We start from the raw sequence: 18,762 nt of genomic DNA, 5'->3' as shown, positions 1-18,762 counted from the left end.
TTGACGGGGGAAGTTCCGGAGGCCTGCTACCGAAGCTCCCTATGCGCGCAGGGAACTCCGGTCGGAGATGCAGACGAACAGCTCAGCGCTCAAATGTTGCGGAGAGGAGGAAGAGGAAGAGTCGGGTCTATCCCCTTTCGGACGGGGGTAGGGGCACCCCCTCCTTATAGCCGTGTCGTTCCCCATCTGTCCGTTAGGCCCTATCGGGGGAATGAACCTAGACAGGGTGGTTGGGCGTTGGGAGTTGGCTGCGGCGGCTAGGGTTTCGGTGGCGGCGGCGCGCGCGTGTGGCCTCCCGGTTCTCCCTCTCAACTTGTCTATGTGAGAGTCCTAAGACTCACTATTTAAGTTGAGAACCTTTTTAGTGAATTTCCCATGTGGTACTAATCACTTTTCCACTTAACAATAATTATGGGCCTTTGAAGTTTATTTGATTAATTAGAATAAATAATGGGCCTGGCCCAATTTAATCTAACAATTCCCACCAAACTCAGAAGTCCATAGTTAATGTCTTCAGTTCTGAGCTTGTTTGATATACCAGTGTTTCGATGGAGACAGTTAAGTTGAACATCCATCTAGAAAAGCAGTTTACACTCATTTATAACTGACCAATGGACTATGCCTTGAATTGACAGTTTTGTACAAAGTGAGGTTCACTCGATTCCTTTACTGATACTAGGCTGCCTATAGCATCCTCTCTGGTTGGAGCATATAAGTCATACTCCTGGCCTATTCATGAGTATCTAGAGATCACCCAAATCTCATAGATTGTGACTGGTAATCGAACTCACATAGGTGTGTTCCTTTAAGATGCCATGTAGGCCGACATCTTTGCTTCTCATTAAGCCACTCAAATCACATTGAGGTATTTACCAACCTGCCATACAGATAGGAAGAGAAGTGCATTACTCAAGAGATTGACCTTTATTAAAAGGGTCTCTTCCCTTAGTCTACCCATAGCTTGTTTCACCATCCTAATTCACGGGATCTCCGATCATATAGGACAGGTTGCCACTACGATAGAACTTCATGTGGGTCTCAGTCCCATCTCACTTGATGCACTATCTATCACATTACGCGATAGTCCCTTAGTAAATTGATCTGCTAGATTTTTAGACGTATGGACATAGTCCAATGCTATTACTCCGAAGTTTCTCAATTTTCTGACAGATTTTAACGCTGCTTTACATGCCTAGTGGTCTTTATGTTGTCCTTTGAACTGTTTACCTTGATAATTACTGTTTGGTTATCATAGTTCATAGAAATTGCGGGCACATGTTTTTCAACCACTGGCAAATCCATAAGGAGCTCACGGAGCCATTCAGCCTCAACAGTAGCGGTATCAAGTGCTGCAAGTTCTGCTTCCATTGTTGACCTCGTTAAGATGGTCTGCTTGCAAGACTTCCAGGAAACAGCGCCACCTCCAAGTGTGAATGTATATCCACTTGTGGCTTTTAACTCATCAGCATCAGATATCCAATTTGCATCACAATAGCCCTCGAGTACCTTCGGGTACCCAGTATAGTGAATGCCAAAGCTCGACATTCCCTTTAGATAGCGCAATACTCTTTCAAGAGCACGCCAGTGATCATCTCCTGGATTTGAAACAAACCGACTTAATTTGCTCACAGCAAATGAGATGTTAGGCCTCGTTGCACTAGCCAAGTACATTAGCGAGCCGATGATTTGGGAGTATCTCAACTGATCCCTCATTATTCTTCGATTCTTTCTCAGGATCACGCTTGGATCATAGGGAGTGGACATAGGCTTGCAGTCACTATAACCAAAGCGACTCAGTACCTTTTCCACATAGTGAGTTTGTACAAGTGTTACCCCACCATTTTATCCCTTTAGTAGTTTGATGTTTAGTATCACATCAGCCACTCCCAAATCCTTCATGTCAAAGCTCTTTGACAGAAAGTCCTTGACTTCCTCAATCACATTGAGGCTTGTCCCAAAGATTAGTATGTCATCCACATACAAGCACAGGATTACTCCTTCTCTCCCACCATAGCGGTAGTACACACATTTGTCGGCTTCATTCGCAACAAAGCCAGCAGATGTCATAGTTTTATCAAACTTTTCATGCCATTGCTTAGGTGCTTGTTTTAGGCCATATAAAGACTTCAATAATTTACACACCTTTCCTTCTTGACCTTCTACTACAAAACCATCAGGCTGATCCATGTAGATCTCCTCATCTAGCTCTCCATTTAGGAAAGCTGTCTTAACATCCATCTGATGAACAAAAAGACCATGAGACGCAGCCAGGGCAAGCAGTACTTGGATTGTGGTCAATCGGGCCACTGGTGAATAAGTATCAAAGAAGTCCTCGCCTTCTTTCTGGGTATAACCCTTAGCCACAAGCCTTGCCTTGTACTTTTCAATCGTACCATCAGGCCTAAGCTTTTTTTTGAACACCCATTTACATCCTACAGGCTTGCACCCATAAGGGCGATCAACAATCTCCCAAGTTCCATTGGTCATAACTGAATCCATCTCACTTCGCACTGCTTCCTTCCAGTAGTCGGCGTCGGGAGAGGAAAATGCCTCAGCAATGGTGCTTGGAGTGTCATCCACGAGGTATATAGTGAAATCATCACCAAAAGACTTTACAGTCCTCTGTCTCTTACTCTTTCGAGTAGCTCCACTATTATCCTCCTCAGGATTCTCAACACATGTTTGTTCAAGATGTTCTGTTGGCGCCATGGGGGAATCAATAGGTTTTTGACTAGATGTGCTAGGTACATTTCCTCTCATAGGAAATTCATTCTCAAAGAATGTAGCATCTCTGGACTCAATCACTGCACCGACACGCATGTCAGGTACTCCAGAGCTTACAACTAGGAATCTATAGCCGACGCTGTGTAAAGCGTAACCGAGGAACACACAATCTACAGTTTTTGGTCCAAGTTTGCGCTTTTTGACGATTGGCACATTTACCTTGGCCAAGCATCCCCAAGTACATAGGTATGAGAGAGTCAACCTTTTCTTTTCCCATTCCTCGAATGGTGTTACTTATTTATTCTTTGTAGGAACTCTATTCAGGACATGACATGCCGTCAATATAGCCTCACCCCACCATTCGTTGGAAAGTCCCGCAGTGTCTAACATGGCGTTAACCAAATCAGTTAGAGTGCGATTCTTTCGTTCGGCAATCCCATTGGATTTGGGGGAGTATGCAGGCGTCCTCTCATGAATAATTCCATGTTCCTCGTAGAATGAATCAAACTCATGTGAAAAGTATTCTCCCCCACGATCAGACCTCAACCGTTTGATTTTTCTTTCCAATTGGTTCTCTACTTCAGCTTTATAGATTTTAAAATAATGCATTGCTTCATCCTTTGTTTTTAGCAAGTACACATAGCAAAATCTAGTGCTATCATCAATAAAAGTCATGAAATATTTCTTTCCTCCTTTGGTCAATACACCATTCATCTCGCACAGATCAGAATGAATGAGATCTAGCGGTGCCAAATTTCTCACCTCTTTCACAGCCTTGTGAGGCTTGCGAGGTTGCTTCGCTTGAATACAAGCATGGCACTTAGACCCTTTGACCAGATCAATTTTAGGGATTAATTTTAAACTAGCTAAGCGCGTCATACAACCAACATTGATGTGACAGAGTCGAGAATGCCAAACATTAGACTCATCATTATTTCTCACATGGTTCATAATTTTATCACAAGAATCCATCAAAGAGAAGCGGAACAAGCCTCCGCTTTCATAGCCTTTTCCAACAAAGGTTCTATACTTGGATACAACACATTTATTGGACTCAAACACAAGTCTAAAGCCGTCTCTACACAATAGAGACCCACTAACGAGATTCTTCTTGATGGAGGAGACATGCTGCACGTTCTTTAGCTGCACGATCTTTCCTGAAGTAAACTTCAGATTGATCGTACCAACACCAAGTACAACAGCATGTGTACCGTTTCCCATCAGCAAGGAGCAACCTCTTTGTTCCTGATAAGAAGAAAACAAAGAAACATCAGAACACACATGAATGTTAGCACCCGTGTCAACCCACCACTCAGGTGAGAGACAAACTGAAAAAACTGTAGGTAGATGATTACCATACCCAGATCCTCCAGATTCGCTAACAACCATGTTTGCGGTCTTCTTCTGCTTGTCCTTGCGGTCAGGGCACTCTTTTGCCCAATGGTCAGATGCACCGCAGACAAAGCAAAGACCCTTTTCTTTTTCCTTGCCCTTCTTCTTAAAAGTTGTAGCTTTAGGCTTGACTGCAGGCTTGTTTTTCTTCTTCCTCTGTGCGGCATGAAAGTTCTTCTTTTGCACCAGATTGGCGCTAGAACCTTCCTCATGCGCTTTCTTGCCATGAGTGTCCTTTGCCCTAGCATTCTCCTCCACACCAAGAGTAGCAATGAGATCAGTCACACTGAACACTTGCCTCCTGTGCTTTAGAGTAGTGGCAAAGCTCGACCAAGTAGGTGGCAGCTTAGCGATGATACCGCCGGCCACAAACTTGTCAGGCAACTCACACTCATTGTACTGGAGTTCCTTTGCCAGCATCTGTATCTCATGAGCCTGCTCTACTACAGATCGGTCATCGACCATCTTGTAGTCATAGAACTTCTCCATGATGTACAGCTCAGTGCTAGCATCGGCAACACCGAACTTCCTCAAGTGCATCCCACATGTCCTTGCCAGTATCCATATCCATGTACACTTGCACCATGCTTTCAGCTAATATGCTGATGAGAGCCCCCTTGAACAAGTTATCTGCCTCATTGAACTTAATCTCCTCCTCGTGAGAGAAAGGAGGTTCAATGCGCTTTCCCTTGATCACGTGCTCACAATGCATACTAGTGAACCACAGCTTGGAACAGACACGCCACACTTTATAGTTGGATCCATCATCTTTCAATGGTGGTGGTTTTAGTGACGCAGCAAAACTAGCAGCCGAAAAAGACCTATCAAGTTTTTGGATTGTTGAACATTTGATCAATTTACGACTTATATTAATCCATAAAAATGACTTAAACAACAGTAATAGCACCACCACCACTACTACAGATAGTATTTAATAGTGCAGCAACCAAGTACGCTAACAGAATAGCATAGGAACAATAGCGCACAGTGGGATTAGATTTATACCCTAGGGTGGGACTGCCGGTACCCGTGGACAGTGAGCCACCATCTTCTCCGTCGGTGGTGTTGGTGCGGCCACCAGTCCTCCTCATGTCCACCATGTTGCAGAGGAGGTCACGTCGGGAGACTCCTGTAGGTGCGGTGTTGGAGCAGTGGCACGGGAAGCTCCTGCAGGTGCGGTGTCGGAGCAGTAGCACGGGATTCTCCCGTCAGGAAGTAGAAGCCCCCGAACAGGAAACTGCAGAAGCGGAGACAGGGCAGTAGTCGCGCCGGGAAGTCGGCGCTCCCCAAAAACTTGATTCCCCGCCTACCCGTGCAGGTACGCTTGACGGGGGAAGTTCCGGAGGCCTGCTACCGAAGCTCCCTATGCGCGCAGGGAACTCCGGTCGGAGATGCAGACGAACAGCTCAGCGCTCAGATGTTGCGGAGAGGAGGAAGAGGAAGAGTCGGGTCTATCCCCTTCCGGACAGGGGTAGGGGCGCCCTCCTTATAGCCGCGTCGTTCCCCATCTGTCCGTTAGGCCCTGTCGGGGGAATGAACCTGGACAGGGTGGCTGGACGTTGGAAGTTGGCTGCGGCGGCTAGGGTTTCGGTTGAGCCAAGCGACAAAACCAGGCCACGGCCCACGCCCACGGCGCGTCGCGGGCGGCTCGGCTCGGCGGCGGTGGCGCGCGCGTGTGGCCTCCCGGTTCTCCCTCTCAACTTGTCTATGTGAGAGTCCTAAGACTTACTATTTAAGTTGAGAACCTTTTTAGTGAATTTCTTATGGTACTAATCACTTTTCCACTTAACAATAATTGTGGGCATTTGAAGTTTATTTGATTAATTAGAATAAATAATGGGCCTGGCCCAAATTAATCTAACATATACTGCTATATAATCCACCCATGAGGCTGTGCAATACAACCAACAATTCCACCCGATTCTATTGATTCTACAGTGACAATTCCTTTTTTTCTTTTTAGGACCTAAAAAGACTTGCAACATACTTTTCATAACTAGGAGTTCCTATGAAATATAGTTTGCTATGAATTTTCTCAGGACTAAGACAGCTGTCTTACCAAAACAAGATCCGCATTTCACAGAAACTCTAGCTGGTGAGTTACATAGATGACTGTCTTTGAGGACATTTGACTCATTAAACATTCCTGCATATATATAGAACTGATATTATTGTTCAAGTTTATTGGCAAATAAAATATATTTGGAAGGTTATTTTTCGTTCTTCAAACCAGATATGTTTGATTCTAATCATCTAAAGAATCTGAATTGCAGTTAATGATGAGATTCCCATAATTGATGCAAGTTCTTAATTGCTTATTGATCCAAATACCTGATTTATATTATATATAAGTTAGGGAGTCCCTGACAGAAAGAATGTCTGTAAGCATAATTTATGTTTGGTTATGATTCTTGCTTTGCATGTTAGTGCTGCAAAATTTCCTGCCTTGGCCCTTGGGGCATGCAATTTTTCCATAAAGTACATGTGAATCTCATGAAAAAAGATACATTGTTGCAGATTACTCATTTGTACCTTGAAGTGGTGTGCTCCAGTGTGTGCGTCAACCGCACTGAAGGGATCATCCAAGAGGTAAACATCAGCATCACTGTACAATGCTCTGGAAAGCTGAATCCTCTGCTTCTGGCCACCACTTAGGTTCATGCCTCTTTCCCCTACCACAGTCATATCTCCATTAGCCCATAGTTCCACATCTTTATTCAAAGCACACCCTTGTAGCACCTCATCATATCGGGCCTTGTCCATGGCCTTCCCAAAAAGCACATTGTCCTGAATTGTCCCAGTTTGAATCCATGCACTCTGTGGCACATATGCCCTTGACCCAACAACCATTGTTTTTGCACCGCTGACCCTTGGAATCTCACCCATGATGGCACAAAGGAGACTTGATTTTCCTGAGCCAACTGGCCCACACACTGCAACGTTATGACCCTTCATGATGTCCACCTTTCTATCAATCTTCAATGTGAACTTTGTATTCTTCAAGTTGTTGTCGGTGGCTTCCCAACTGTATTCTCCTGCTCCAATCTCCACAATGCCAGCCACAGACTGCTTCGCTGTGCCACTTCTACTGCCATTGCTACTTGGCTTTGTGTGGTGGTCTTCTTTGATGAACTCTTCGATTCTATCTAGGGACGCCTTGGTTTGTGTGACCATGGACACTAACTCTGGGAGGTTGTAGATTGGATCTTGGAGGATTCTGAAAGTAGCAAGGGCTGATAGTACAGTTCCTGCCGACAATGGAACGTCTACAAGAATGCAAATTCCAAAGGTGACAACTGAGGCCAACGTTGGTGATGCCCAGAAGAGGAAGGCTATTGCCGATCATGTGTACAGATACCTTCTGAGCAACCCTCTCTCCACATCCCTGAGCTTCAAAAGCTTGTCCAAGTAGGCTGTCTCCCATGCATGCAGTTTCAAAATCCTCATGCTTTTAAGAGCCTCTGCTGTGGCCTTGATGCGTGAGTCCTTCACCTCCATGATCTTCATGTTGAGATTTTTCTGTGACATTGCCAGGGGTGTGTTGCTCACCATGATCAACACTGTTGCAAAAACAGCAGATAGCGATGCCGCCATCCCAAGACTATGGTACAGGATGACAAGTACCAGTGAGACTTGCAAGGGCAGTAACCAAATTCCATGGATGTACCAGAAAAACTCACCAATCTTCTCTACATCGACATCAAGGAAGTTCACAATTCTTCCTGTCCCTGCAGTTGAGTCCTTTATCAACAGGGATTTCTTGTAGATGGACACCATCAGTGCTGCACGTACCCGAAATCCAATTCTACGAGCGCCAAAGTACCACTGCCGCTGTGACAGTGACTCTACTGTCTTTGATACAAAGAAGAGGCGTGCAAACATGTATCCATGTCCATGGCCTCTGTCAGGGTTCTTGTCGGAGAGCAGCTTCACTAAGTAAGTGATCAAGAATGGTCCCATATAAGAAGCTAAAGTGTTAAGCCCTGGTAATTAAAACCATGTATTGTATTAGTATTAGTATACTGTGGGGAGAAAAGAACAGCTCTATTTCTGATAAATTTCATGGTAACGGTTGCCTGCAAAGACTGCATTGATGACCAAAGGTGTCCAAACAGCACAAATGATGCCTTTTTGTACTGACATCGGCTCCGGTTTTTGCTTATGCATTGTTTCTTGAAGCAATGCATACGACTGGTCTGCCGTCTCTGACTGAGGAACAGCTGGGATGTGTTCAATCTCGAGCCGTACCTGGTGTCCCTTCTCAAAGACCGGGTTCAACCACTGGAATGTAAGCTGACTACACCACCTGGAACTGGAAAACCTATCCCCGCTGCTATCGCCACTGTCTTCCCTCGTGAGCAATGGTTGGTTCAGTTCATCTTGGTTTGCTTCAGAGGTTCTCATGGCTATTGCAACTAGACACAGACATATGATGGCGCCGAAGGGCAGTGAAGTAAAATTGACTACAGTTGCAGAGCTGATTAGGTGGAGCAAATGCAATGAAGTGAGTAGTGATTCTAACAGGGAGCTGAAGACCCACCAATAAACAAGAACTGCAGGCCAGTTTGATCCAAGTCCTGCTCCTTTGTGTTTGCAGTAGACTGAGAAGAGAGTCACCAAAATCCATGACAGTGAGGTGAAGATGAAGCCCATGGAGATGGTTTGGTGCTTCCGAACTCCAAGAACAGCAAATCCAACATGTATTGACGTGATTGAGGCATTGCAGACTGAAATTATGTGTGATGGGAGTAGGGTCACCCCCTTCCTTTCTGCTGAAATCACGACACCACTTCCTGCCTCATGTTGTCCCTTCTTCAGTTAGAGAAGCTCTCCAATGACCCAAAGCAGCAAAACAGCAAATGCTGATAGGCGCACACAATCCAATGCTAGTAATATCTCCATCAGATGCTAAAATCAACAGAATGTGGCAGAGAGCAGTACAACACGTAGATGGAAAGAGTTGCCCTGTTACATTGAAGCAATACTGAGTCAGAAACTGAGACAAAAGTAAGCAAAGAGAACCCAAGAGGCCAGAAGTAGAAAGGCAGTAAGAAGAGACCCAAATGAGATGTAGGCTCTACCTCGCCGGCGCCCGTCGCCGGAGACGAGGAAGATGGCCGGCACACCCTGGAACACAAGAACGAACGCACGCGAACACAGTGGAACACAGACTGTTTTTGGTGCCGCTCACAACCGCAGCTTTTCTGGACTCTATTGCTGGTATAAAAAGATGATTACAGGACTCTAAAACACAGGCCACGATTGGCCACGATTGCTGCGACTTCCCCGCTCCGCCATTGCCGCAGCTTTTCACGAAGCTCACAGAACCTCGCGCGCCCCAGGGCCTTTGTCAAGACATCAGCAAGTTGCTCCTGGGTACTTGCGTAGTCCACGCAGATCTTCCCGCTTTCAACACACTCGCGTATGAAATGAAATTTTGTGTCAATATGCTTACTGCGGTCATGGAGGACGGGATTCTTGCTTAGGGCGATTGCGGACTGATTGTCCATCTTCAGTACAGGTGGCTGAACGACGTCGCCGGTGATGTCGCTCAGCAACCGGACGAGCCACACGGCCTGGCATGCCCCAGCTGCTTCGGCCATGTACTCAGCTTCGCAGGTTGAAAGTGCCACCCCTTTTTGCTTCTGGGACTGCCATGTGACTGGCTTGTCGCCCAGAAAGAACAGCACGCCTGCGGTGCATCCCCTCTCATCAACGTCCCCACCCATGTCGCTGTCACTGTAGCCGATCAGGCTGTTGTCGCCGCTTGACAGCTTGGGGTAGATGAGGCCATGGTCGATCGTTCCTGCGATGTAACGCAGTAGGTGCTTGACGGCGACGAGGTGCTCTTGCCGGGGCTTCTCCATGAAGCGACTGACGTAGCCCACGGCAAAGGCAATGTCGGGCCGTGTATGCACCAAGTACCTCAGGCTTCCCACCAGGCTGCGGTACATCGTCGCGTCCACCTCCGGCGTCGTGCTCTTGGTGGATAGCTTGAGGCGGACCTCCATGGCCGTTGAGCATGGATTGCAGGAAGCCAGGCCCGCCTTCTCCAGCAGCTTCTTCGCGTACACTGCTTGCCCCAATGTGATCGCACTCCGGCCCTGCTTCACCTCGATGCCGAGGTAATAAGAAAGCAGGCCGAGATCACTCATCCGAAAGAGCCGGTGCATCTCCTCCTTGAACGCGCTGACGTCCTCCGGGCTTGCTCCTGTGATGATCAGGTCGTCTACATAGACGCCCACCACCACTCTTGTCTTGCCGGCGCCGCGTGTGTACATGCCGTGCTCACTAACACAGCGCTTGAACCCGAGCTTGCGCAGGCTGGCGTCAAGCTTCATGTTCCATGCCCGTGGCGCCTGACGAAGCCCATACAGGGCCTTCTGCAACTTCAGCACCTTGCCTTCGTACCCTGTAGCGACAAAACCCGGCGGCTGCCGGACATATACCTCCTCCTGCAGCTCTCCATTGAGGAACGCCGACTTGACATCCATATGATGGACAAGCCAGCCCTCCCGCGCAGCCACAGCGAGCAGCATCCAAATGGACTCCATCCGAGCAACTAGAGCGAACACCTCATCGAAATCAACTCCCTCTTGCTGGACGTAGCCCTTGGCAACAAGGCGAGCTTTGTGCTTGACAATGGCACCCGCCTCATCACGTTTCACCTTGAACACCCATTTCAAGCCAATTGGGCAATGGCCATGGGGAAGGTTCACGAGCTTCCATGTCCCGTTCTGCTCGATGGAGGCCATCTCCTCCTTCATTGCCTGGCGCCAGCACTCCTCCCACCGGGCTTCCTCGAATGTCGCCTGCTCTTCTCCCACGGCCAAGAGCAGGTCCTCGTCGACCTCGAACACCCGCTCTGCCGTGTCCGGTACCTCAGCTGGTCCCAGCACATTGTCGAGTGTGCGGAACCGAAGTGGAACGTCATCATCATGATCATCGTCGAGGTCCAGGGCACCGAAGGGAGGTGTCGCGAACTCCAATTGAGGGGTTGGCGCACGTGATGCAGGTGTTCCCGGTGCGCCGCTTCCGTGCACGTCGCCCGGCGTGCTCGCGCCGCTCCCGTGCGCGCCGCCTGGCGTGCTCTCGCTTGCCGTAGTCGTTCTAGGCGTGACCGGCATCCCACCACCGGGCACCGGACTGCCTGGGCCGCTGCCTCCTTGCGGCAACTCAGCTGGATCACCACGGCGAACCGTCACCGTCGTGTACTCGACGTGGAACGGTTCACAGTCCGCCGCGTGAACGCCGCTGTCGCGCTCCGTCCAGTCCCACGCCCTGCCTTCATCAAACACCGCGTCCTGCGAGATATGCACTCGCTTGGACACAGGGTTATAGAACCTGTACGCCTTGGTTCCCACTTCATAGCCGATGAACACCATGGGAGTGCTCCGGTCATCGAGTTTCTTGAGATGACCGCCGGCAACCTTCACGTGTGCAACACAACCAAACGTTCGAAGGAAGTGCACAGGTGGTTTTGAACCATACCAGGCTTCAAACGGAGTGATCCCCTCCAGGCTCCTTGTCGGCAATCTGTTCAGGATGAAGACGACCGTGAGCACAGCCTCCCCCCAAAACCAGCCAGGCATCCACATTGCCTTCAGCATGCTGCGCGCCATGCCTAGCACGGTTTGGTTGCGTCTCTCCACCACGCTGTTTTGTTGCGGCGTATACGGCGCGGTGAGATGACGCTGGACGCCCTCCATGGCGCAGTACTCCCCGAACGCGCGCGATGTGAACTTGCCGCCGCGATCGGTACGCAGCGTGCCGAGTTTGCGCCCCGCTTCAGCTTCAGCGCGCGCTTGGAGGCTTTGATCGCGTCCGCTGCTTGGTCCTTCGAGCTTAGGAGCACTAGCCACATGTAGCGGCTCTTGTCGTCGATGGCGAGGAGGAACAGCCAGTTGCCACCCAGCGTCTCCGGTGTGACCGGCCCACACAGGTCCGCATGGACCAGGTCGAGCAGGTTCTTGGCGCGGTAGTTGCTCGACGCCAGGAACGGACGGCGCCGTTGCTTGCCCGCCATGCAGCTGTCACAGATTTGCTCAATGTGGTCGATCTGTGGGAGCCCTCGGACCATCTGCCCCTTGGACAGCTCCTTTAACCCCTGAAAGCTCAAGTGCCCGAACCTGGCGTGCCACTGCCACGCCACCTCGGAACACCGTGCGGCAAGGCACACTGGCCGGTCGATCGCGAGGTTTAGAATGTACAAGCGGTTCGCAGAACGGGGTACCTTGGCTAGTAGACGTCGGCGTTGATCCCATATCCTCAGAACGCCGTGTTTGATGAGGACCTTGTACTCGTCCTCGTCGAGCTGGCCGAGGCTGACAATGTTTGTCGTGAGCCTCGGGATGTAGTAGACCCCGGCCAGCTCCTGGTGCTCCCCGCTCTTGAGCTTGAAGAGGATCGTGCCGCGCCCTTCAATCGCCATGGTGGAGCCGTCCCCGAACCGGATGGTCCCGCGCACACCGGTGTCCAGCTCGGAGAAGACAGAGCGCTCGCCGGTCATGTGGTTCGTGGCTCCCGTGTCGAGGATCCAGCGAGTGCTCCCCCCTTCAGTCTTCTCGCCGAGCTACACGAACAGCTTGTCTTCACGGATATGGACCGCCTCCGGCTTGGTGATGCTCGCCGTGATCACGCCCACGAACGGCGTCGGGGCGCTGTCCTCCTCCAGGACCCAGTTCACCACTGGACGGGTGAACAGCGAAGGGTGTGAGTCTCCCTCCTCGAACACCCAGCGCACCTGCGCCGTGCCTTCCTCATCCTCCAGGATTGTGCACAGCTCACCCGGAGTCTCCTCGACGTCAAGCGACGTCACGACGAGGTTGAGCGCAGCCTCCTCCTCTTAGGCCTGAACGGCATGTGCCGCCTCGTCCCTCTTCTTCTTGCGGCATTCGCGGGCCCAGTGACCTGTTTTGCCGCAGTAGGCACACTCGTCGCCGGCGAGCGGCCGGCCCTTCATCTTGTTGCCACCAGCGCCACCGTTGCCGCCGGCGGGTGGTCTGGAACCGCCACCGCGCCCTCCATTGCGGCCACGGCCACCGCGCCCTCCATTGTGGCCACGGCCACCGTGCCCACGGCGCTGGCTTGATGACGAGGACGACCTCCCGTTGTCGCCGCCCGAGCCCTCACCCGAGAGCTGCAGCCACGCTGTGACGCGCGCGACCAGCTCATCCTCGGTGAGGTTCAGGCGCGCCAAAGAGCCACCTCCCCCACCGCCGTTGAGGCCGTACCGCTCCTCGGCCGCCTTGAGTCTCCCAATCAACTCCTCTACAGACATCTGGTCGAGGTCGAGCAGGGTCTCAATGGCCATCACAATCTGTGCATACCTCTGCGGAGTGGCTTGCAGGAACTTGCGGATGATCTCCGGCTCCGAGTACGCCGCGTCGAGCACCTCAAGTTGATTTGCGAGGTCGCTGATGCGGACGCCGAACTCGTCCACCGTCTCCCCGTCCTTGAACTTGAGATCTTGGAACTGGCGGCGCAGCGTGTTCGCCTTCGCCTGGCGCACACGATCCACCTCGAGGTGCATCTTCTTCAGGGACTCCCACGCGTCCTTGGCGGTGGCCTTCCTGGCGATGTTGCCGTGTAGCTCCTCCGGGAGGCCAAGCGCTATGGCCTCCAGGGCTTTGCGATCCTCGATGAAGTCGGTGGTTCCGACGGTCACCGCCTCCCACCAGCTCCGCGCCTGGAGCTTGAGCTTCATGAGGGCCGCCCATGAGTAGTAGTTGGACTTGGTGAGGAGAGGATACTTGTCCTTTCCCCCATCACATACGACCCGGTTGATCACCAGGCCGCGATCTCCCCTGGCGCCACTGCTTGAACCGCTTCTACCGCCGCTTCCCCGCAGCGGTGATGATGAACGATTCCTCCGCCGATCCATGAACGCAGCAGCGATCGCGCGGTCGCGTGTCCACAGCTGGAACCTCGCTCTGATACCAGTTGTAGGCTCTACCTCGCCGGCGCCCATCGCCGGAGACGAGGAAGATGGCCGGCACACCCTGGAACACAAGAATGAACGCACGCGAATACAGTGGAACACAGACTGTTTTTGGTGCCGCTCACAACCGCAGCTTTTCTGGACTCTATTGCTGGTATAAAAAGATGATTACAGGACTCTAAAACACAGGCCACGATTGGCCACGATTGCTGCGACTTCCCCGCTCCGCCATTGCCGCGCCATCCCACGACTGGACCGAGTAAGCCGCCTCCACTTCTACCGGGCGCACGCCACGTTCTCCGACTGGCCTGTGCCATCCCACAGGCGAGAGCATAACGAGCACCACTCCCTCTACTGATCCTACAAACAAGGGTAGCCTCTGCATGAACGCAGCATGCATCAGGCCAAGTACAGACGCTCCTGGTTCGGTCAACACCAGGCTCAAGCTAAACTTAGCTAAGACCGAGATACAGTGGAGCAAATGAGCTTGGATTATCTAACATGAGAGCCTGGCAGCACATGGCTGACCAAAAAGTAAGCGATGCAGCTTGTTACTTTCGACCTAATCAAAAGGAGGTCTGCAACCAAAAAGAGCTGATCGGCAAAACGTTAGTGTTGGAACCAAGAATCTTGATTGTATTTGGTAATTGTCAGCTATACACTTTTGGCATAACCACCAAACACGTCTGTAACTGCACGTCTGCAGCATCCAAAAACATTCACTGGATCTGGCACTAATGCAGATGAACCTGGCTCCACTTTCAGATCTACTTCTTCGTCTTATCATATGACATTAAATAAATTCACGACATACGCAACTACAAAAGTATCACAATGCATTGATGCCTTTCACCATCTGTTCTTTGCCTGATGTTCCTTTTATGTTATGTCTACTATGTGCTCCCTCTTTTTTTTTTAGGAAATCAAGATGCAGTAGCACCCATGTCATGTCTATCTCTGCGACCTTCATTCACGGTCACTAATCACACTACATATTCTGAGATGCATATCACAAGTGGAACATTCGAGCTTACCACAGAGATGGGGCCTGTTTGGATCGGTACCTGGGAAACACGCCTGGCCCAGGCAACTCTCTCAGGCCGTTGATTTCCAGCGCCTGGGGCTGGATGGACATGCCTGGGCAGGGCTCCCCAGGCGAGGGCGCGATCCAAACAGCCCCATGATGTTTTGCTAGGTACTCCATGTCTGATCAACAATAACTCTGCAGTGACCGACTGACAGGCCACCGGTGGCCGTGCATGATGCTGCCAACCATTCATGTGTGCAGTACCGGAGTTCCTTGGGCATGGCCACATGATTTTTTTTTTGCCACTTCTTGAAACTACCACATCACAGTAACGTCCATATCATGCATGTGGTACATGAGTTTGTTGGCCTTTGTGTATAGTCGGTATTGCAAGGTGAAATTTAACGTTGTATAAGCTCGAGATACGTTCATTGCATGCAGTTCGTAAAACTGAACGATAGTCCTCCACCCCCGTATTTCTAATTGCAGGCTGTTTGGCGAGTTATTCATGTAGTTTTTAGACCACCTCTCGCAAAGTTTATTAGCGGGTTTGCGGCCAGCCTCTAAGCTATAGATCTTGTGGACAAGCGTTCCGCAGACACAACAAGCTGTCAAGCTGAAAAGTACTGTTCGCTTATTTGTTGTGAGGAAAAAATACTATACCATAGATGATAAGTTTAAGCGAACAGGGGCTGCAAAACCCACGAGGGCCGCAAGACACCTCTGCAAATACGTTCTGCATTCTCAAATGTTTAATGCCATGGCCTTGGCCTTGGCCTTGCCTGAATCTGAATGAATGGCCCTGGCGACAGTGGCATGAGCATCCGGTGTTCAGGGGACAATTTCTGCGAATCATCAACCAACACTGTTGATGACCCACTGCTAGAACTAGACGGCATCGTATGACTTGTCTTATACTACCATGAAACTTTGAGTTACATAGATAATTTGCCTCCTTGATTACTGTAACGATGAGTAAGTACAGTTACGGTTATTAGTACTTAACAATTAGTCAAATCGTAATTGGGCCTCGATCAGAATGAACACAGCACATGAACACCAACCTGTAGCTAGCTAGATCAGGAACTCTGAAAACCATAATGCTGATTGGGATGTCAAGAGCTCAAGATGATGGACCAGCCTGCAGACAAATGAATCGTCGCCACTGTTAATTAGACATGCAAGACGACGACGACCCTGCAGGCTTCGGTCGGTAGTTATTTTGCATTAGCAAAATACTATATCTGTCCAAAAGAAGGCAACTATAGGTGGCGTGGCAATTAAAGTGATTTACGTTTGACCAAGTTTCTAGTAAATAATATTCACATTTATAGCTCTAAATTAATTTATAATAAAAATACAGTTCATAATTAATCTAATGGTACTTATTAGGTATTATAAATATTTATATTTTTTATGCAGAATTAGTCAAACTTAATATACTAAAACATGACAATGTTTCAGAATTACATTCTTTTGAAACAGAGAGAGTAATGGCCCCGTTCGGCTTACCCCATATTCGGCTTGTTCGGCTTGTTTTTTCAGCCGGAACAGTGTTTTTCTCTCACAACAATTTAGCCAGAACAATGTTTTTCAGCCAGTTTCAGTCAAGATTCAGACCAACGAACAGGACCAATATGTTTTCTGTATGATGTCAAATGAAGATACTATTTTCATCAAAGTTGTAGTACTCAATGAGTTACAACTTTATAGTTTTATGTTTTTTTTACATTTGAGGTCGTTAAGGTGCTCGAAAAATAATATAAAATTTTAGCAGCATAATAATCGCGTAATAGTGCTTATCACATTAGAAAAACATTATGGTTTCTATATAGTGTCAAATGAAGATACATTTTATATCAAAGTTATAGCTCTCAGTGAAATCTAAAACTTTTATTTAAAAAGTTATCTAAAACAATACTTAAAGAAATTAGTGGCAAAACTGATTGGACAGGAACGCTGCAAATAAAACTGGGCTAGCATTGTATAAGGACATGTAATTTCGATCGTGGAGCCAACAAGCTAACAGTCACTGCAATACATAGGAAACATTAGCAATACAGGCAACATAATTATGGACAAGTTTACCAACCAATCTGCAGCCCATTTAGAGCTGGTAGCTATCAACGGTGGTGACGGTTTCCCCACACAGAAGATAACTGAAAATTAGATGGTCTACCATATGCAAAATTTAGGCGGGCTATGGTTATACTTTCTGTAAACTAATTGGTCATAAACTTGTCAATTATATATTTTTAACTTGTGGTAAGGTTGAGCTGTCTATTTAGGTAGCGTTTGGTTGGGAGTCAAGGTAGAGTGGGACGGTCCTGTCTCTGGTTTATGGGATGGGACGGGGACGGGATGGCTCCATTTGCTGCTTGGTTGACGAGGGACAGGATCGACCCATTTTGTGTTTGGTTCAGAGACATAAAAAAGTGGGATGAGCTACCGACAAGTGAGACCCATTTGTAAGTTTTTTTATCTTTTTCCTTCTCTTCTCCTTATCTCTTCCTCTCTCTCTCCTTATCTCTTCCTCCCGACGCCTGCTCCATACCTTGGTCATGCGTCGCCCCTTGTTTCTTCCCCGACAAGCACGGTCGTGGCCCGCCTGGGGACTCCTCTGCCGGCGAGGCCAGTTGGGCGCCCGCCCCGTGCCTCTTCCATCCTCCGCCCCGAGCTCGGCCGCCCACTGCCATGGGCCTTCTCTGCCCGAGCTCGGCAACGAGCCACTGAGCGCTTCCTCCGCTGGCGAGCTCAGCAACACGGCACAAGGCCGGATCTCGCCCGCGCGCTCGCAGGGTTTGGCCCACGCGGTGGCGCCGAACCTCGCTCACTCTTCCTCTTCCTCCCCCTGCTCCGCCGGGCCTACGCTCGCCGCCACCTCTTCCTCGCCCGCGTGGCATGGCTAGCGGCAAAGATGAACCGCGCGGCATGGCCAGCGCCGGAGCTCACCCACATGCACCACCTCTCGCTACCCGTGCTCGTCTTCCCCGTCGTGGCTCATCCCAGGGAGGACGACTCTATCCGTCCAAAAAACAGGAACGGGAGTCACGGCATCAACTGAGAATATTCCCAGATAGGACGAAGGTAGGACGGCCTCACCTCTCAACCAAACAGCTCCAAAGTAGGATCATCTCACTCCCATCCTACCCCCATGCCACCAATCAAACACTACCTTAGGAACTTATGGGCGGCGGCAAGGGTATGCATGGGTATTCATTAGAATACCCAAGATTTAGGTGCAAAAAATAAATATACATAGTATACATGTATAGCCTATTTTCTAATTGGCCCAAAAGCCAACAAACCAACTGGTAGCAGCGGAGCAAGCCAACGTGGTCAAGGTTCAAGCGGCCAGCTACGTGCGTACAGACCACAAGCTACTGCACCTCCCGAGTGGCGACTCCTGTCCCAATCCAGCGGGCAGCGGCGGTGGCGCGTCTCCATTTGTTGGCTGCGGCAGTGGCCGGTGGCCAGCAGCGTATCGCGGTCGCGGAGTGCAGCAGCTGGCTCTGGCCTTCGGCCCCCGGGCTCACTCGACTCGACACGACTCGCCCCCTGCACCAGCGGTCGGTTCTAGCTCGATGGCTTCGGCCGTTCGGAGGTGGCAGCTGGCATTGAAGGCAGTCAAGTAGGGGACTGCAGTCAAGCACTAGAGCCATCGAGATCCATAGGCAGT

General features: G+C 49.9%; 1 pseudogene; it reads right to left on the bottom strand.

The window, feature by feature from the left end:
* The window catches only part of LOC136452233 (putative ABC transporter C family member 15), a 32,270-nt pseudogene extending 23,252 nt beyond the window's left edge, over positions 1-9,018 (bottom strand).
* Between the last annotated feature and the right edge of the window lie 9,744 nt (positions 9,019-18,762).

The sequence above is a fragment of the Miscanthus floridulus genome, chromosome 5 (genome assembly GCF_019320115.1).
Source record: "Miscanthus floridulus cultivar M001 chromosome 5, ASM1932011v1, whole genome shotgun sequence".
Taxonomy (NCBI): Eukaryota; Viridiplantae; Streptophyta; class Magnoliopsida; order Poales; family Poaceae; genus Miscanthus; species Miscanthus floridulus.
The sequence above is the reverse complement of the archived record's forward strand: the minus strand, read 5'-3'. Positions and strand labels throughout refer to the sequence as shown.